At 50.3% G+C, this 14,944-nt stretch overlaps 3 non-coding genes across 3 annotated transcripts; all 3 read right to left on the reverse strand.

Moving 5' to 3' along the window:
- Positions 1 to 4,222: 4,222 nt before the first annotated feature.
- Positions 4,223 to 4,295, reverse strand: TRNAA-AGC (transfer RNA alanine (anticodon AGC)). Its single transcript has one exon. It is a non-coding gene; the product is annotated as a tRNA-Ala (tRNA).
- A 3,576-nt stretch (positions 4,296 to 7,871) lies between these two features.
- TRNAA-AGC (transfer RNA alanine (anticodon AGC)) lies at positions 7,872 to 7,944 on the reverse strand. The gene has a single exon. It is a non-coding gene; the product is annotated as a tRNA-Ala (tRNA).
- Positions 7,945 to 8,972: 1,028 nt separating this feature from the next.
- TRNAA-AGC (transfer RNA alanine (anticodon AGC)) lies at positions 8,973 to 9,045 on the reverse strand. Its single transcript has one exon. It is a non-coding gene; the product is annotated as a tRNA-Ala (tRNA).
- Between the last annotated feature and the right edge of the window lie 5,899 nt (positions 9,046 to 14,944).

Consider the following 14,944-nt stretch of genomic DNA (forward strand, 5'->3'; position numbering starts at 1 on the left):
AGAGAGGTGAAACACTTAACTTCAGTTGCACCAAGCTCAAGATATAACTCGCCATGAAGCCTGTCTGCATACAAGGAAGCATGCAATCATGTCACCGGCCTCTGTGCTTACTCATGCAGATCATGATATTGCAGTTGCGGATGACATCTACTCGGCAATTAACTGCCACTGCGTTCACGACTGAACAAGCACAAAACGTCTTAAAAACGTCATGAAGCAACTGCACAGGTCTTCACGCATTTTCAGCCCAACAATGACCATTATCTGCTCCCCCCGAAAAATCTGAAGTCATCCGAATCCATCGCCGCAAATACGACAAGCGAAGCCAATCTCTCAACATCATCACTGAGGGGCAAAACATACCAGAAGTCTCGACCGTTGGAAACTTGGAGATATGGATTATGTCAGACCGCAAGGCGGACAGCACGCTCTAGCGTCTGGCCGAAACCACTAGCCAAATCAATAGGATGATCACCAGAGTGGTCAACAGGAAGAGGGAACTCAGAAGGACACCCTATGCCTGCTCAGAGCGCTGGTCGTCAGCAGGGTCACATATAGCCTGCCCTTTCACTACCGCACCCAGTGAGACATCAAACTAACGGATGCCTCATTAAGGAAAGTCTTTAGGACAGCCATAGGCCTACCTACATGCACCACCACACAGAAGTCACTGGAATTAAGTATCAACAATGCCTGCCCCGAACACCAAAAGGCACTACTTACAGCACAGAAGAAGCACCTACTCCTCTTCGCAACACGCAGGGCCCTGCTGGCCAGGCGGGGCTATGCGGACAGTATTCGAAAAATTCAGGAAATGGAAATGATCCCAGATGAGCTGCGTAGGACATTTTCGGTACAGCGGCTCCCCCGGAACACGCACCCTGAAGTACACAAGGAGTGCAAGGTTTTTTTTTTATTATTGCGAAAGCAATACTACGCTCATGAACGGCCTTTCGCGTAGCGGCGGCCGGTAGCCACGTTTGACCTTTAGAATGACCTCTGACGTCATACCAGGGTGAGAGATGTGCTACCAAGTCGAGTCGTCGCGCAGCTGCGGCCGGTGGCCACGCGTGACCTGTAGACGCGGCGCACTGCGTTCCTTCTTTACACGCGGCGCGCCGCGTTCCTTCTGTTAAGAGGCGCTACGCTCGCTTTCGCAACCTACCAGGCTTAACCAAAGCTCAGCCCCCGCCAATTTTTAGTTGCGAGGACAGACATGGTCTACGCAGACGCCTCCAGCTACACAGAAAGGCAGTAACCTCGGTGGTCGACCACACTCATCGGAAGATCGCTAGCGTCACCAACACCTACAACCCAAACGGACGGGGAGCGATGATAAAAAGCTCCAGGAGGGACTCCCTACACAATAGTCACGGACTCCCAGGTGGCCTGTCGGAAGGGGTATGCGATCAGCAAGCGAGCCCTCCAAATCCTATAGTAGACGTTGGCCCCACGGCCTACGTCGGCGAGCATCAACTTGGTTTTCACGTGACATCACGGGCGCCATCTTAGGATGTACAAGCTAGCCTCCCAGTGTATGCGGGAACCGGTTTGCGGACGCCCAAACTTTCGCTGCGCTTCCTGAACCCCAACCTGGCCGCTATGCAGGGAAATGGCCGCAGTGATCGTATATCACGCCTCGTGATGCTGCCAACGCAACACGGCAGTCCCCAAAACATCACAGGAGCAGTGGAAGGAGGCTTTGTCCGGCCCATACTAGAGTTGCTGTATGAGTCTAGTTGCGCGTATAGGTACGCCATGTTGCTCCCCCAAGCATCTAAATTATGTGGAAAAGCCGCTACTCTTGCATGCAGGAGGCGGACTTGGTGCAGTAGACACAGCGATTGGAGAATCAATCCGTTTGACCGTGGCTGCTGAACTTGCTTTATCGTAAGCATATTACTGCTGTATTAAATGACACAGCTTGCTTGCAATGCGTCGGCAGCAGCAAGGCCTATTTCATTGTTACGAAGAAAATACTCGCAATGTGGATGTGTGGCGTCATCTGTTGTAGATGCCACAAATCGCAAACGTTTTCTCTTTAACAAAAGGAGAACACTAGTGATAAAATTTGGAAAACGTCGTTTTCAGTGAACATGTGCCCTCGGAGAAAATAAAATACCACAGAGCAAAACAGTAGGCGCACGAATGGACTGTCAGCAAGGGTAGTAGTAGCAAGTGGTTTTTAATGAACATGGTAAATGGAAGACTAAAAGATTGTTGCTAGCCCCGGCATCTGCCATCGCTGCGGGAAGCACCTGAGCTGGGGCAGCAGCGGAAATAAAAGATAGCAGGCAGTGTGTAGAAGTGAAATGAAAGAGCTGAGGGGAGAAAGGACAGGGGGAGAGGTACACTGGGAATTATATTAGGATACAACTTTAAAAAACAGCAGTTGCTAACATTGGGCCGCGGTCCGCGTCGTCCTGTATTACTCCGCTGGCCAACCGCAACTGTAAACGAAATCAGGTTTTTAATGCTTGACTATATCTAACAATCCATGTGTCAAAATCATAGAGCTTATAATTTCTTTCTTGTGATAAGCTTCTTGTTTACGTAACAAGAAACGTTTAAGCAGTGGACTACTTTTTCATCGTGGAGGAATTCCGTGCGCGGAGGCTGAATGTGGGTGTAGCTTCACTGCGGATTTAAGTTGTATCCGACTGTAGTGCTAAACGATGCAAAGGAGTTGGCTTCTCCGCAGTGCATGGATGCTTTTCGACCATGTGATCACGTTTACCCAATACAGGCGCGAACGGCGCAAGGAAAACAAACGCGCAACTCTAGTAACCGTACTTCTCACCGGTCGAGAACTACTGCTGTCGCCGCTGAGGCCCTGGACTAGGGGCTCCACCCAATGAAAACTTCGCTTGACTCACTAATCGTCTTTCATTCAAAACTCCTCCGAGACGTCTCTCGCAAGTTTAGAAACTTTTATGAGACTCAAAAATACGTTAAGGAAATAAGTTTTTCATGAAATAATTTAGAAAGTTACCTGCCCGCCATGTTGCAGTGTCCCAAGCATTGATAAAGAGCCTTTTCGCGTGTCAAATCTTCGCCAGTGGTGCATTCTTCCTATTTCAGCGACGCAGCGAATTCCTATCACTTTGTCGCCAACGTCTTAAGCAGATACTTCGCCGATGTCTTCACATCCGTCGCAATCGATGAGAAACTCAACATTGAGAATAAGATGTGAAACCATGCATGCAACTGTGCCAGCTTAATGCCGAGAACTTCCAAGGAGGCTCAAGAGTTTTAGCAGCGACGGGATAGCGGTCGCCGAGTTGGCCTGGTTTTGTGTGACCTCGGGAAGTCATGCGGAATCCACACAACACGAATCAGTTGCGGAATGCGGGTCGCCAAGCGATGAATTCCGCTCCCCTTTTAACGAGAAAGGTGCACCTTCAGCACCGCACACGCGCTCTAGTCCCTCCGAGTGTTCCATGGTCTTAAACTCGCAGAGGAGGAGGCGACACACCTTAATGATCACCGAAAATGTTTGCCTGGCAGTCTTCAGAGGAGTCCGGTTGAGACTGCGCTAACTCCGGCCGCCATTAGGAAGTGGCCTCACTTCTGAAGCGTATTTTCATTGCCAGGTATCCCATGTGCCTAACCCGGGGAACCAATGCCACTGCTAGTGGTGGCAGTGGATGTGCCCAGCATAGAGACTACCCAGAATTCGAGACTTCGCAGCGGCGGGATCGTCACTGAGCAGTGCGGCGTTCCTGACTGGATGCAATTGCTTCTCCATATGTGTTAGCGGAACAGTCGGAAAGACGACGCAGGATTGAACATGTATAGTTCGCCATGAATCGTATACGTCTGTACAAACTATCAATGTCGAGAAGAAACACGACATAACTATGGCACAGAGATAACGGGACGCCATTTAACCTCTAGCGGCGTGTTGTGATTGCCTCTTGATCCTATTTGCCTTGCGCAACAACAAAAGCGCTGAGAGCAGAGGGGATGGTTAACCCCTGCACGCCCCTGAGCTAACGCGCAGCCTTCAAGTGACGCCAGGAATTTGTATAAGGAAGAATGCGTTAAAAGAATCGTCCTGCACTTGTCACAACGGATGCCACGGCGCCAGCTGCAGCTGCACTGCAAACGAGGAATGCTTGAAGCCCCAATCAATTCTGTCGCAAAGCCTGTACAAGTTTTTATATAATTGGTGATTTATGTTTAAGATGAAAAAATGCTAATGTAAAAAATGAAGCAATCGTGGAGGTGCTGGGTATCGATCCCAGTACCTCTCGCATGCTAAGCGAGCGCTCTACCATCTGAGCTACACCCCCGGACGACCGACCGAGGACCGAAGTTCGAACTCGGGCAACATTTAAAGCAGCAAAGGAACTCGAACAGCGAGGAGATTGGTTTAGTTTGGTTTATGGGGGTTTAACGTCCCAAAGTGACTCAGGCTGTGGGGGACGCCGTAGCGAAGGGCTCCGGAAATTTCGACCATCTGCAGTTTTTTGACGTGCACTGACGTCGCACAGTACGCGGGCCTCTAGAATTTTGCCTCCATCGAAATTTCCTCCATCGAATTTTGCCTCCATCGAGCTGCCTTCATGCATCCTTACGTCGCTCCTGGCCCTGGAAGAGCGCTTCACCTCACTGCCGGCACAAGTGACTCCGCACACTCACGCGGGCGGCGAGACGCGGCGCAAGGACGCGAGCCCGGCGTGAGCGCAGTTGAGCAGGCAGGAGGAAATGGCAGCGTGGACTGACCGCCACGCGGGCGACTACAAGCAATTTTTTAACCGTGCTTGTGAATACGCATTCGATGAAGTGTACCTGTATCCTCGAACAGCTAGGTCGCTTCGCGACGCGGTGAATCCAGTTGAAGTGCAGTCAGAGGAAGAATTTGCGTTCAGATTCCGCACCGGTGCGGCTCTGTCACACTTGGGCATTCGGCGGCGAGAGCGAGCGAAATCCGCCGCCGCCGAAATGTTGCCTCGTTCACACCTCCCGGCCACCACGTCGCCGCTCGTGGCGTGAGAGATATGGCTAGCAAATAGCATAAATCGACGCTGTCTATGTACCATAAGCGTGTGCATGCTTACGTACGCAGGTATTTTGCGGGACATTACAACGTTCCCCAAATTTCCACATTTAATTCAGCTTGTGCACACAGCGACGCAATGACATGACGATTGACGTTTATGTGGCTATTCCCTTTGCATCTGGTGGATGAGTTTTCCGCCTAGCTCAGCCTAGTTACAGTGCTCTAGAATATTGGCAATATTCTAGATGATGATGACGATGATGATGATGATGTAGCCTTCCCTTTGTAACGGGTGGGCGCCTACCAAAGGTGCCCCGGCTGGATATACACACACATAAAAACACCACTATCAAACGCGAAGCGGCAAACACACACGCAAATACCGACGAAACAGTACTGTTCTAGTGTCGCACCAGCGTCCACCACTCTGTCAATCGGCGCTTCGTCGCTGCAACCGCCGCCTGGTTTGCCGCATCCGCCGTGCAGCCCTCGTTCGCAGAACGGAAACCCAACGCCTGCGGAAGCGTAGCGCCCTCGTGCGGTGGCGTTGGCAGCTTCTCGCAGAGTAGGACGATGTGCTCCGTTGTTTCGTCGTGCTCTCCGCAGGCTCTGCACTGGGTGCATTCGACTGTATTGTCGAAGCGCTTGCGATACACAAGCGTTGGCATGGCGCCCGCGCGTGCCTCAAACAACAGGCGGCTGCCTACACTGTTGTCGTAGAAGCTCTCGACGCAGATGTCCTGCTTGGCTGCCCGGTACACTTCCAGCGTCGACTTCCCCTCCATGGCAGCCCTCCACGCCTCTCGCTCCTGCGCACGCACTTGGGCATCAACTGCTTTGGCCCATTTCCTCGCGCTGTCGGCTTGTACTTCATTTCTGAAGAAGCCGAACTTGCGACGAAGGTGTTGGAGCCGTTTCACCCATGTGGTCCGCAGGCAGTTTTGACTTACATAGTCAAAGACTCTGCGCGCCCACCTGTTTTTGTGCATCAGGCGCAGCCTGCCGTCGTAGGCTATTTTGCTTCTTGCCTCGCGAGCCTCGAAGGTAGACCAACCGAGGTCTCCCTGCACAGCCTCATTAGCCACCCGCCCATGGCACCCCGGCGCCAGGCGTCCCACCGCTCGTTGACCACGCTCAAGCCATTCCCTTGTGGGCGATGTCACGCAGATAACTGCGTTCGCAAATGACAATGCGGGCACATGCACTGCTTTCCACAGCTCGCGGACCATAACAAACCGATTGCAGCCCCATAGGCACCGCCTTCGCAGTATGTTTCCCGCTCGCTGTGAAGCTTGCTTCAAGTGCTCCTCATGTCTTGCTGCATATTCTGGCTGCGTGCTGAACCTAATGCCGAGGTAACGGTATTCTGTTGCCATCTCGAGGACGTCCCCGTTAGGTAAGTGGACCGGCTGCTCGGCGTCCAGCGGCGCTGAAAAACACAGCACCGCCGACTTCTTTTAGTTGAAGCTCAGGCCAAGTGGTGCCATGGTTTCAGCGCATATGTTGATGAGGGCCTGGAGCTCCGCATTTGTCTCTGCCATTAATACTACATCATCGGCGAAGACTAGGCCTGGCAATATCCATCGGTCCTTTACACCACCGCTGATGTAGCTTAGAGTGAACCCCAACTGCGCATCCAACAGCTTGTGCTCCACCCCTGCAGCGTACAACATATACAGAAGAGGGGACAACGGGCAGCCCTGCCTCAACCCCTTCTGTACGACCACTGGCTCCGAGCTGACGCCGCACACTGTAGCCACCACTGTGCAGCGTGCATAGAGGCGACGAAGCACGTCGATCCAGGCGGAGGGCATTTCCAATGACTCTAGGCGTTGCATTAGAGGCTCATGTGGTACGCTGTCATACGCCTTCGCGACGTCCATAAAACAGCAGGTCAGCCCACGAGCTTCCCTTCCTGCAACCTCAATACACTGGGTGAGGACAAAAATATTATCTTCCAGCCGCCGGTCTCGACGAAAACAATTTTGGAGCTCCGTCAGATGCCCATTTTGCTCCGCCCAGCCACTCATCCACACTTTTAGCACCTGCGTAAATACTCTGTACATTACGCTTGTCACTGTCAGAGGCCGGTAGTCCCGCAGAAGGCCGCTGTCCCCACCTCTCTTGGGAATCAGTGTCACTCTTGCACGAAGCCAGTCTGCTGGTATCGGTTCACCTTCCAGAATGTCACCGAAGATATTTGCCACTTTAGCCTAGTGGCGCCATCTGGTTGTTAGGACGGAAACCATTTCTGTCAACAAACCGATGGTCTTAAGCCTAAAAGCGGCTGAATAGCCAATCTAAATAAAAAAGGCAAATTTATCACTCGGACTTTCCATAGAGGCGAGATGAGAGGAAGCGAAAGACCGATGGCCCATTTATGGCCAGCAGAAAAACGCAGTAACGACGACGAATTCAGTCCGAATCGACGGGCCCAGCTTCGAAGGGCGCTGCCATGTTTGTTGTCGCCGCGGGAATGCAACTTCCTACTCGGCGTCCTATTGGCCGATGTGAAGGAACCCTCAAACCCAGACACGCGGCATGCGTTCCTTACTTGAGGAGAGGCGAGCTTTCAGGGTAAGCTGGCTTCCTTCATCGAACATTCGCGGAAAGGAGGCCTCACGTAAGGTTAGGAAGATTTCGAAGGAAAGGAAGCTTTCAGAGTTTGGGCCTTACAGTCATTCATAGTCGCTTTGAATAAAACGCATAGAGACGCCATGTGAACTGCGAAGAAACACCCTGTTCTCACGCTGTTCTTGACGTCCTTCAGAAGCAGCAGTAAGGATAAAAGCAGCCGACTCCGAAGTCCGTTCTGAAGACTGAACACAGTAGCCATGCAAAAAAGAAAAAAGTAGTGACGTCACAGTGGAGGTGCTGGGTATCGATCCCAGTACCTCTCGCATGCTGAGCGAGCGCTCTACCATCTGAGCTACATCCCCGGACAGGAGCCACGGTGAAGTCGAACGACATTTAAACCGGAAAATGAGATCGAACGGGAGAGAGTGGCCACGCCCTTTCTTCGTCGACACCGTTTCGGAAAAGTTGGCCGCGAGCCACCTGGCTTGGCCGGCCGGTGCGACTCCGAAGGACGGGTGTTGTATGCGTCACTGCCTCTGGCATACATGCCGCTACACACCTGAGTGACAGGGGCAGACAGAATTTGACATCTAGCCTCCATCTAATTCCTTTGACTCCAAGCGGTCGTGTGAGTGGTCCACCGGCCTACAAACCATTAAGTGGTGGACCAGAGAGCGGAGTGTTTTACTGGCGTCGCTCTGGCAGCGATATACAGCAACCGAAGAGGCCTCTTGTGGGGTATTTAGCTCATGATTGTATCTCCGCCGGGTTTCCTTGTGAGGCCTGCAGCATGTCTCGTTATGCATCCTCAGCGACCGCAATATCCCAAAAGAGGAATTGCTTCACGTCCTCAATCCTCCCAAACAGTGGACTGCTGGATGTGCTAGGGTGTCCCGCTAAACAGCTTCGAAGCAAACTCCTTGGGCTGTATGCTTTTGACGGGCGTTGTACATGGTCTTAAATACAGGAACTGATGAGTCCGTTCATCGTTGAAAAGATATAAAAAGATTTATGTTTGGTAAAAACAGTTCAAATGGCGTCATCTGAAATTCCGATTAGATATTCCTTGATACCTTTAATATCTACCCTTCAGCATGACATTCTTCTGCCACCGTGGTAGCTCAGTGGCTGTTGAATTTGACCGATGAGTCCAAAGCCAAATTGTCCAGGCCGAGTTTCGATGGAGGTGAAATGAGAAAACGCCCGTGTGTTGTGTCAGGTAAGTGAATGTTAAAGAACCCTAAGTTATAGAAATTAATCGGGAGCCCTTTACTGCGGCCTCTGGATAGCCCACCCACTAGCTTTGGGGCTTCGAACCCCACACTCTCTATATACACCTTTCTTAACACCGCCCCGAAACGAAGCAGGCACAACGAAAAAAAAATGGTCGTGGAGGTGCTGGGTATCGATCCCAGTACCTCTCGCATGCTAAGCGAGCGCTGTACCATCTGAGCTACACCCCCGGACGTGGCACGCTCTTTTTTTTTTCTTCAACATGGTATTTATTACAGTGATGTAATGTTCTATGTACATGAACTATATACAAGCCATTATGAAAACAGTGTTAAACAATACATATTGAAAAGACCATGCACTAGAAAAGGGGCAATGCAGAGCACATCACTAATAGTGAGTGCCACTACGGTTCGTACTCAGTCTGGGCATACACGTCTCTTAGATGAACAACCATTCGACTGAAGTGATCCTTTGTAGATACAACAGGTTCACAGTGTCTGTCCATCATGCGGGTTTTCCAGAGGCTGTGCAGTCCGATCAGAAAGAACATGTCCAGGGGCTCATCAACAAATGGCAGCGCAGTGAGATAGCGAACAGAATGTGGAGTCAGAAGAATTCTTTTTTTTGAATGTGCGTTGCAGGATATCCCAGAAGAGTACTGCATCTTTGCAACTGATGAAAAAATGCTCAATTGTTTCTGGTTCATCACAAAGACGGCAATTAACGGTAGACACAAAAATGCCCTTTTTCTCTAACCATGTTCTAACGGGCAACGTACCGGTGTGTAACTTAAAGAAAAAGCTCTTTGTACACGGCGAGACTGGCATCTTACGTACTCTTTTGAGTACGTCATGCCCGAGTAAACCAAAATACAGAGAGCGGTACATGAGTGTCACAAAATTCGGCGCATTTTAGAAACAAAGAAAAACCGCCGCGCGCACGGCGTCTCGCCGGCGCGCGCCGAACGGGAGAGAAGGAAAACCCCCGCTGGGCGCGTGGCTCTCTCTCCCCTCCACCACCGCTCACCGCCACGGCGTGCGCCGAAGGATGAGTCATCCACGCCGATTTCTCTAGAACGTGCGAGTCGTTTCTTCTGTTAACCGGGGGAACAGGGGGAAGCCTGGCGTGCGCTAAGACATGTCCCCCTCCTCTGCACTCGGACGTCGGCTACGCCTCCACGACGGCGCCACGCTAGCACACGCTGGAACCTTCGCGAAACGACTCCTGACTTTAACCAATGAGGACGCGCGGCCGGCGAGAGAAAGGAAGGGAACCTGCACGGGAGATGCTGCGTGTATGTGCGCGCCTTCTTTGGCGCGTAGAACAAACAGACGTGAGAGCGAGCCTATAAAAGAAGGACGCTGACAGCTATCAGTCAGTCCGGACCGCCGTTTAAGCTTCATCGAAGCCCGCCCGTTCGACTCCCGGGAAAACACCTCTCGGCCAGCATCGGACCAACGGGGCAACGGTCGCCAGTCTGCGGGACGGCATCGTCGTGGAACTCTGGTCGTCGGACTGCCGGAGTGCCCGGTGAACAAATTGTGTTTTGTTTGTTTACCTCTCTCTCTCTTGTGTTAGAGCACTTTAGGTGCAATATTGTCTTTGTATTGCATTCTCTCTCGAGTTTAACTTTTCACGAGTTGCATTGTTCTGTTAATCACTTTGTATGTGTCTGTACTAGTGATTGTGAAACCCCCTGTATCGTCTCCTTGCTGTATAAACTTTGTTTTGTTCTGTGAACCTTTGGCTCCGACCCATTCTCTGGCTTGCGACCAGCGAAAGCTGGGCACCGAACGCCCAAAAACCTCTTGTCACTTGGTAGCTGGTCTCAGCTGAGCTTGCCACGCTGAGTCGAGGGCATCTCCTTTGAGTCCGAGACCGCTACCCTTACACGCTCTAAGGGTGTCTGGGAACTTCACGCGTAAACGTGCGCGAAGTGTAGGTGACAATGGGCGGAGGAAAGAGCATACGAATCAAATCCTTATACAACTTTTTCCTCGACACTAAAAAAAGGAACTCAGGAGAAAAACGAACAATTAGGAAACGGACAGCCAAATGCGCCTCTTGCATTATGCCCCACAAACACGGACGGTCACAAACATTGGAAGACACAATGAGGTTGGGTAAAACATGAACTAAATTTGTTTGCAGGAATGACCGTACTAGGGTGATTCTTTACGGCGATTTCGTCACATCTGTTTTCGCTGTAGTCGACCTCGAATGAATCCGGTTGCGCGCTCGCTTCAAGGAATACGTAACCCAATGCGTTGTGAACGATCACTTCTGTCTTAACCTGTTATTAATCCCTTGCCTTTCTTGCTCCCGTTTCCTTGTTCTCCTAACGCATGACCACACTTGATCACTCTAATCACGGATAGCAGAAGTGCACACGTGCTGCAGTCGCTGTCTTGGAAGGAAGCTTATTGAGCAGTGGACCTCTTAACTGATAATAAGTGGTAAGAAGTGGCAGATAAAAGGGAATAGTCCCCCCCCCCCCCCCCCCCCGCTTCCATGGTCGGGGATAGTCCCCTCCTTGCATTCACGCTAGAAAGCTCATGACAATCGGCCGACGCTATTGGCTACAAAGCGGTTCTTTGATTGGAAAAACTGCTTTGTTCTTGAGTTGTATCCGACTATGGTGCCATCTGTCGGCCGCCAGTAGCAGACACTGCGCTTCTCATTGGAAATACTTTCATTTGTCTTCGATAGGAGACAAAATATTGGTATCAGATGATTCGCGGAAATGTTCAAACTCATGGCCCACTCTTCCTTCGCGCTGCAGAATCTCACTTATCAAATGCTTCCTGCGTTCGCATGGACTAGTCCTGACGGTCATAGGTAATCAATGGCAATCAACCCTACAAATAGAGGCTGACTTCAATTTGCAGCGTGATGCAACCGGATTTTACGCAGCTAGTAATTCTACCTCTGCATGATACGTAGCCGCCGCACCCTTTCTAATATGCGCGCTAACTTCCTGATGGCAGTCGCCGCCGTACCGCGGCCCGCGCTCCGTCTTAAGGGTATGACTCGATAGCTAATGGGTTAATGCCCATATTTGCAGAATCGGCCTTTCTCTACTTAAAAATCATTAACATTCACCACTTCCCTGGGATGGGATGGCAGGTGCTACCACCGGTTGAATTTATGTGATTCAGTTTGCGAGTCCTGGGTTTAGCGCGTCACTGCAACCTTCCGTCGTTTTCTGGTTCATAACATTACCCGGCGCCATCGAGCGAAAGTCCCGAACAATGGCTGAAGTACTGAGGTACGAGGTGAGGGCGGATTTCGGCAGGAAAGGCATGCAGCAGAGTACAGACTTCCCACGGCGATTGATGAACTGGTCTGATGAATTATGGTCCTCGCAGTTTGATGACCATCACTTGTCAAGAACCACACGCCATAGGCTAAAGATGCGCCGTACGGTACAGGAAGGTTTTGCCGTCTTATTTCGTGTCGTCCTGACGTCCTGGAAGGATTCTTCGCGTGGCCGTATGGTTAGGTCATTGGGGCCGCGTCTTCGTGTCGGTACTCCGTCAGTACTCCGGACGGGGTGAGCTAGAGCAACAGGTCAGCTCGGGCTGGGCCGGTGCCTAGCGGCGGGATCCGGGAGCCTCGGACGACATTGAAAGCGTCGATGCTGCCCGGCTCAGATGAGGACGAACAACAGCGCATGCACAAAGATGTGGTAATGCGGTGGCAAGCCAATAAATAGAAGAAGACATGATGACAGGATTATACACGATTCAATCGTTGCAGTTCTAGCGAGAGTATTCCGTCCCGGGCCACTTCCCGCTTCGCAATCTTCTGCTCTGCAACGATATTTGAACACGCTCAGTCCTTCAGAGCTTACTCTGGTCACCAGATGTCTTCTAACCTTAAATGAGAGCTCTATAAGGTACTATAAAGAACACAATAAAGTAGACCAAGAGAGGCTTCGTAAACCTGAATATTTTCGTTAAAAGCGAGTGAGTCCACAACCCTCTCTACACTATGGTTTGCGCACATTCCTATCCGCTGCTATTGCAGTACACAGATCTTTGTGATGAATGTGAAAACAAAACGATCACGCCCCGCACGTGGCTATGCGGGGCCGCAGAGTTTCCACAGTCGACGTGTCAAGCCTTGGTAGACCACTCGCTGAGCGACAACCCCCACGTTGTCCCACGTCACGCACTCGCACGGCCTTAGCACCGATTTCCCCAAGCGCTCAACCTAGCATCCCGTAAGATGAGTCCTCGTAGGCCTTTCCCTTTATCATTAGCATCATCATCATCAACAACAGCAGCAGCAGCAGCGGTGTCTTGACTAGGTCCACTGCAGGAAAGGGCCTCTCTCATATAACTCCAATAAACCCTGTCCTAAGTCGCTGCAACCAACTTAACCCCTCCAACTTCCTAGTGTCATCCGCACCTTACTCTCTGCTATCCTCTGCTACGCCCGCATGCCTTTTCTTGGAATGCAGTCCATTACTGTTAACGACCATCGGCAATCTTACTTCCACGATTCATACCCTTATCATGAACATTTTTTTTTTCTGAAACTGCGAGAGATATCATTAGATAAAAAAAAAGGGTGCGCTCATAGCTTGCTTTCTTTCGGTGGGGAAAAAAGAAATAGTGGATATTTTCGTAAAAAAATTTTGGCGCCAAAACCGACCGCACACAGTAAGAGAGACGGGACAAGCCCAACACTGTGTGTTGTCTGTTTAGGCGCTAAATCCTTTTAAGAAACTATGCACTGACTAGTTCCCCAGCAAGTACTACTAAATGCTGGCTAGTTTCGACGTTCAGCGTGACACTGAACTCGAGGAGGAGTGAAGAGCAAACAGAGAGCGCTATCAAAACATTTCTCAGGCAGGTCTCTTTGTGTCCTCTGTCGCCCGCGTGTCGAGATGAGCTGATATTTAATATGTAAGTGTGGCAAATTCTGAGCCATTTGCCTGTAGTCTCTGCAGTGACAGGATTTTCCGCCTATAAAAAGAAGAAATGATTAACTTGATGAAACGTTCATTTATTATTTGGAAACCGCACAACACAAAGCGTAGAAGAAAAACAGTGATAGGAGATGTGTAAAGGTTAAAAGAGCGAGGAAAGAACGCACGACAAACGAAGAAACACACACAATTCAAGTGCTTACCACCAAGTTAACAAGTGCTTACCACCAAGTTAACGCTGTAATTATTTAAGCGATGCGAGGTTGCTGCAGTAGACAAGAAGAAACGTATGGACGTGTCCACGGGCAGAGTACAAGCTGTCACAGTTTGTGTATCGAGAGCGCGACAGTGCTTGAAACAGCTCAAGTTCTTCGTAGTGCGACAAGGGAAACCTTTTGACACATATGAAGGTGGGGCATTGATTGTTTTTCTATGATACGTTGGCTATATGTAACACACAATCGATCAATGACATACCGCGCGATGAACAAGAAATGTGCCACAATGAGAAAACACGAATGGTCAGCATGTAATGAGCACAATACACTCAAGATGCTGTTTGCTGCAACACTATATATTAGGCCTGAGGTGAAATAAATCCTCTCACTTAACACAGGTGCCTACCAAGTGCGCAGATAGAAGTGTGCTTCTCAAGGCCTAGATACCTTCAAAGGCATCTGAACATAGCCGATGACATACACAATATTTCTGGTATAGGATTATAAGGAACGGTTTCAAAAGGATCATCACTGACATCAATCCATCTATTGCAAAACTCGATGGGAATGAAAGAGTTTTATTTAGCTATTTGCAGAGTAAGTAAGTGCAGCTTTTCTCCATTAGCAGCAAGTATTAGGCGCAAGTAGCCACAACCGCATAATTCCCTTCTGCTATTTCACCTTGTATTCAGCTTGTAGACGGCACAGTGCGGTGGTATGGTCCACCAACAAGTTTCCTGTGATTGGCTACTCCTCGTACGTACTGCAAACACGGGTTGATAAAAGGACTGCTGCGCTTCTACCCGCTAATTTTGACGGCCACAGAAAGTTAGTCATGTTCCAAAGAGTTGAAATTCATGCTCCGATTTCCGTTCTTGAACGCCAACCGGGAAATGGTGGTAACCACGGAAACTGTTTTTGTATTCAAGTAGTACGTTAAAGTTTCTACTTACAAGAGTAAAAGTGCAGGCT

Source organism: Amblyomma mixtum, chromosome 7 (genome assembly GCF_055824585.1).
Source record: "Amblyomma mixtum isolate Tamu chromosome 7, ASM5582458v1, whole genome shotgun sequence".
Taxonomy (NCBI): Eukaryota; Metazoa; Arthropoda; class Arachnida; order Ixodida; family Ixodidae; genus Amblyomma; species Amblyomma mixtum.